The sequence below is a fragment of the Gavialis gangeticus genome, unplaced genomic scaffold (assembly GCF_001723915.1).
Source record: "Gavialis gangeticus isolate Ggan-Ray unplaced genomic scaffold, GavGan_comp1, whole genome shotgun sequence".
Classification (NCBI taxonomy): domain Eukaryota; kingdom Metazoa; phylum Chordata; order Crocodylia; family Gavialidae; genus Gavialis; species Gavialis gangeticus.
In genome coordinates, this window is record NW_017728995.1 from 54977824 (window position 1) to 54983955 (window position 6132).

At 41.2% G+C, this 6132-nt stretch overlaps 1 long non-coding RNA gene across 1 annotated transcript in view; it reads right to left on the minus strand.

Annotated features, from left to right (window-relative positions):
* Window positions 1–564: 564 nt before the first annotated feature.
* Window positions 565–6132, minus strand: part of LOC109287854 — a 22160-nt gene continuing 16592 nt past the window's right edge. The window contains exon 3 of the long non-coding RNA XR_002094987.1: window positions 565–576. This is a non-coding gene — a long non-coding RNA (uncharacterized LOC109287854). The remainder of the gene's footprint in view (window positions 577–6132) is intronic.

The following is a 6132-nucleotide window of genomic DNA, read 5'->3' on the forward strand; positions in this document are numbered from 1 at the left end:
GTATATTCAAGGGTAAATGAAAAAAAACTTGCTGTTAGCTTCCTACCCATTTAGAAGCAGAAGATGAGCAGTAGATGCAGCATACAAAATTAGGAAAGTTTTGGGAGAAGAAAAGTGTAAGGGGCAAAGGCAGTAAAGCTGATGGATGATGTAATAAATGGATCAGAACATAGAGGTCATTATAGAAAAATCATTGAAGCCATTAGCTCTGGCCTCATACAGACAGTCAGTTTGTGCACATATGTTCAGGCCTTTTCTTCTAGGGTAAAAATGGCCACTTCAAGAGAAAAATAACCTGGGAACAACCAATGTTAAATCACTTCTAGGAGAGTTTCTCCTGGGAGAGTAAATTTCTGGATATGCTGTGGCTTCTCTCAGAAGAGACCATAATCTTCTAGCACTGCCACCCTCCTTCCACTCCAGGAGAAAGTGTGTCACTTGCTAGACTGCAAGTTCCCCATCAGGGAACAGAATATGCCCCCTTCACAATCCCCCCTTCCCCCCCCCATTGTGCTGCAGGGAACAGCAGGCTGATTATGGGCAGTCTGGGTCAGTCAATTAGGGCTGCCTTTTGCACTACTGCCATCTGTCACCAGACAGACTAAGGGAGCTCACGGACCACACTAAGATGTATGCACATGCCCCCCTCCCCCCACACACCCACCAGCTGTACTGTGTCAGCAATGCAATCTCTCCACACTCCAGAGCCTTAACATTTGAATATCTATACATGGGGCTCTGGGAAAGTATTTCTACCAGGTAAACAAACCTGGGAGAAGTCTTCCAGAATATTTGAATGCATGTACATAGCCTCTGTATGAAAAAGAAAAGGTGGTTTATAGGTTATATTGTTAGAGGCCCAGAATTTAAAACAGGCTGATATATTTAATGGGGTTATGCACTAGTTAGAACTGCTATTGAATATTGCCAAGCAATATAGGATAATACACTCCAGGATGGATATCATCTCCGAGAAACTGTCATGTTCAGAAACAAGGATGAAACTCACTTTCAGCTCAGGGTAAAGGAAAGATTAAGGGAACTGGGCTTATTCACAGTGAACTAGAAAACATTTTGCAATGTTGAACTGGATTATCTAAATTGTAGCCAAATTAATTAAACTAATTTGTAGAGGTAAATTTGTTTACAATGGTTGTCTACAAAAAATAAATGGTAAAATAACATGAGGGAACTAGAAATACATAAAAGTCTTGGATATAACTACTTTATGCTGTAATAAATGCATAGAATACAGTCCTGATTCAGTTAAACCCATTTTAAGGAGAATTTCTAGTCCATCCTTATTTAGCAAGGTTAAGGTGCTCAAAGGGACGTTTAAAAAGTCAGGGTTGTATTTCTAAATTATTTGGGACATCCCAGCCCAAAGGCATAAAATGCCTATTCAGGAAAATAACCTTACTTATTTGCTTATGTGGTATGTGCTTTTCTGAACAAGAGCCTAATGCATGTAATGTCAGTGAGAGATTGATTTCAATAGCATTTTAGGGCCTGCTTAAATTTAAATGTACACATAACTCCTTTGTTGAAATGGGGTCTAAATCAAAGATGAAAAACAAATCCAAAACATTTAGAATTTATTTCAGGATTAGAAAATTGAGGCATGGATAAACAAGATTATGAAAAACAGTCATGATACAGAAATATGCTGATTTCAGAATATAGAAATTTTTGTCTGTTTTCTGTCATATGGCAGCTATAAAAAAAAATTTCAGTGTATTTGAGATAGGAAATATAAAACTCATAACTAAAAATAGGAAATATAACACTCATAGCTAAAATATATGTGAAGTAAATCTTGGAAAATAGATCTCTTAACATAGAGATAAATAGGAAGATGAATAAATATGGAGATATGCCCTAGTGGTTTTGCCAGGAACTCTGGCAAAAATCTCCATAAAATAAAGTGTTGACTGCTTTTTTATCATACATTATTTGTCCACATCATGACATGCTAACTTCCCTCAAAGATTAAGCATTAACAACTCATGAAAATGTGATGTGAGGTCAATCAAAACATATCTCTGGCTTCTAACAAATCTTCAAGGTTTAATGACTGACTGAAATTGACAATGTTCCAGTAAAGCAGATGGATCAGTCTTTCCTACAGCATAAGTTGTTGTTTTCAGACTCTTTCTCACACATGAGGGTGTTTCTCTCTCGCTCTCTCTTTTTTATCCCCTCCAGATGTTCCCAGAAAAGAGAAATTAAAAAGAAAAAGAAAATACCTCAATTTCTTGTCTAGGTTATCCACCAATAGGAGGCCTCAGATTGGTAATCAGATTTAGACCCTTTTACCCTCTGAGTTGATGCTTCATATCTAGCCCTGTAGCTGTAATTTCTGATGGCTCTTCAATGACCTATGGGAAATTATTTTAACACTCTCAGTATGGCTGCTGATGAGTCATCCCCAAACCCATCATACCTGGCTCTTATTTATTGTTGGTAATCTTTGTTAAGTAAAGAAGGGGATGAAGAATGACACACTCATTCAAGAGGCCAAAGTCAGTGTTGGGGCACACTGGCTGGCAATGTAAAATGAAAAGCATACACCTGTCATTAATTCTGTTATATTTAATGTATTAAATGGTGAATGTCAGTCTCCAGTCAATTCAGTATGTTTGAGGTATTTTCAGTTTAACTAAAATCAATAACAAAGAATATTTTAGGGAAGCACATGAGGAATGTATTTGTAGCAGATGAGAATGCTTCTCTCTTGTGGCAACCTTTGGGTCACTCTTACATCTCTGTCTCACTGGACCCACCCTAGAACTACAGCTCACAGCTAGTTCCTTACTTGCCTTGCTCAGCTACTGGTGTACTTGCTAAGAACCAGAAAAGTTCTTGATAATAGGACTCCTCTGTGGTGGACCATAATGCTCTACAAGGTAGAGAAAGCCTCTGTCTTACGGAACAACAAACCGTGCTTCCTGGGAAATGTTAAATGTGCCTTTGTTGTCTCCTTAATTGCTGAGAATATTTCAGTTTTGATAATAGCACATCCTGGACATTACTGTTGGTCTGAAATATGTGCACATCATTTATTTTTCTTTTCATAAGCGTGGCAGTCCTGATTCTGATCTTGTATGTGGCATTGACTGCAGGAGAATTAATTCTGCATTATACAATATAAGATCAGACTGATGCTAGGGACAGACATTATACATAAAACAGTTTAAGTGATCAGAAACTGGTTTAAACAGACATTCAGTGCACATAAACCAGTTTCAAAATGGCTGAAACTGTTTTAAGATAAACCTGGTTGAATGTAGTATCAGACTTAATGGAATTGGGTCAAACTAGTTTATGTAATGTCTATCCCAGACCTCTTCCTGGTTTAAATTAAACCAGAGTCCCCTGCATCCCAGATGCTTTGCAGTGTTGGGCTGGGCTGGGCTGGGCTGGGCTGGGCTGGGCTGTACTGTCTGCACCACAGCAGGGTGTACCCCTCAGCTGCCTAGCCAGAGCTCTGACAGGGACTGAAGACACTGAAGAGTCTGCCTGGCTTCCCCTTGCCACTCGCTACTCAAGCAGGGATACCCCTCTCCCTCCCTCCCATCTCCCATGGCATGGGCCCCAGCCCCATGGACCCTAGCTGGCATGTGGTATTCTAGCTAATGCTGAGAGGTATATGTGTGTGTGTCTCCAATTTCACTGGGGCAGATAGACAGAACAGTGTCTGCTTAGGGCTTTTTGGAGCTAATCAACAAGTCATCTGGTAATATCTCTCCCTTCCTTCCTTGGAAAAAAAACTGTTTACGAAGACCTTGAACTAATGAGAGAGGCTTTTGTTTTCTTGATGGGCTGTTAAACGCTGTGTTATCAGCCCCCTGCTGGCTCCCTTGCCTGTCAGGTTTGCTGAAGATAGTATGAAGAAGCAGGGAGAGGGAAATTGAAAAGCTCAGAATTATCAACAGATGCATGCACTGCACCCCTTCTCCACTTCGTCTTAGACTGCTAGCCAGGGGCTGGGGGCTGGCAAAACTCCCACCCCTTGAGCAGCGAGTGGGGAAAATCTTGGGATGGTGCAGGCAGGGTGGGGCTGGGTCTTCTAGCCTGAGCCACTGCAGGCATATGCCTGCATTTCCTCAGTCCAGAGGGAATGTCTGTGCAGTTGCAAACTGGTTCAATCTAGGCAGGTTAGAACAACCTGCAAATGTTGAATCAATTCAGGCTCAGGCTTTTTGAATGTCTATCCCTAGCCTGAGAGTCTTAAATACTCTCGTATCACAGCTGAGATTTCTCTGGGACATTTTTCTTAGCCTTCTCTCAAGAAGCTGATCTCTAAAACAGCAGAGGTTATGATGAGTCAATAAAGGTGAGCTGTTCTTTTCTATCTGATGAAGTCATGATGTTGCATCTACCAAAAGAGACTGTAAAGCTCACATCAAATTTATGATGGTCAGAGCCTGTTATCTCTGGCTATGAGAATTCTGAAGTTCATCTAATGGAAGCTGCTGCTTTTGAAAATATGTCAAATTTCTAAAAGCCAAGTGTTTTCTAAACTGTTGCAGATTAGCCCTTTTCAAGGGAATCTGTGCCTTGGAACTCCCCTCACAGATTCTTGACTGGAGCAATCCTGGCATGGCTCCTTGAGGGATAAGCCTCTGGCTTCTAGACCTTGGCTCTTCTTTTTTCATGGCCTCCTTGGCTATCTGTAGCAAACTCACCTCTTTCTTTGCTCAGCTCCCAGAAAAGGGGCTTACCTTTTCAAAGCAGGGGAGGGGAGGGTCAGGATGCTGATGTCCCAAACAGTACAGCAGACTGCTCTTCTTCAAACAAAGTCTTTATTCTGCAACTGCAGTTCTCCCTCTCCTGCCTTAAACTCCTGCTTTCTTTCCCTCCAGCTCCCTCAGAGACTTTTTTCTTCACTTCTGGCGCAGTATGACACATTAACACAAACTGTAGCAAAACTGTAGTAGTTTACCCAGGGACTAGCCCTGACATAATAAATGACCAGTTACTAATCAGTCTCTGTAGTCGGCTGCTAGGCTCAGACTATTATCTTCCCCTGGAATGAAAAGGGCATCTAGATGCCCTCATATAAGACTACCTACTGCAACAGGTGCTCATGCTAAGCCCTCCAAAGTGTTCCCCAGAAGGACTCTGGGCCAGAACTCAATCCAATTAGCCTCCTTGGTCACATAAACATGTTTTCTGAGGTTTAGTGATTAGCATATGTGAAGTTGAGTGATTAGCAAAATGTTAGGCATATTTTAGTCCTCACACTGAAGGAGTTGAAATTTAAGTAGCTGCTGAATGTAATAAGGGACAGTATATAGTGCAGTGGGCATGCCTAAACCTATTTCAGTTTTTCCTTAACTTAGTACATCTGTAACTTTTGTCAGAGCCTTCAAAGTATTCACTATATTTAGAGGGTTTTCTGGCATGTGCATGGCCTTTCTTATTGCACTACTGGTGGATTCTACACATTCCATTTCATGTGGCTGGCCCAAGATGGATCACCCAAGTGTCCAGTTAACCTGTTGACAAGTCAGCCTGCTAAAATGGGATTCAGGCCTAAATAATTTTAAAGATTTCTGAATGTAAATGACCTATTCCCTAATGTAAGGTATGAATCAGCAGATACTTAGGCGTGGGCTTAACTTTATGCATCTGAAGTCCTGATTTCAGTCTTAATAATTAATTTGTTCTTAACATACTTTCCTCCAGATTATTTTAATGGGGAAGGGAAGATGAATAAATATTTAAGACTCCAGTGAGAAAGTAATATGTGGGAATGAGTAGTTCAAGGTTAAGAAGCTTTTCCAACTGGGGCAGTTGGATATCTGATAATCATCACCGTGTACATGTGACAAACATTTCCTTTGTGTGGCTTAATGGTGTCACACAATACACGCGTGTGAGGTTTGGGGGGTCTCAAATGAGGTTGCAAAATTGCAAACTAAACCACATCCCCATGTAGTTTAGCTTGCAATGTTGCAAATTGCAATGATGCAGCTGTCAGCTTACTCCCGAGCCATAGGGGAGGCAGGCAGGCTTCGCTGAAAAAAGGATCAGGCCCCTTACTGCTTCTTCCTTCAGCAAGTGCCTGGCAGGCACAGGTGTCTGCCTGAAGGCAGAAGTGGCGAGGGGCCTGATCTTTTTTTTTTT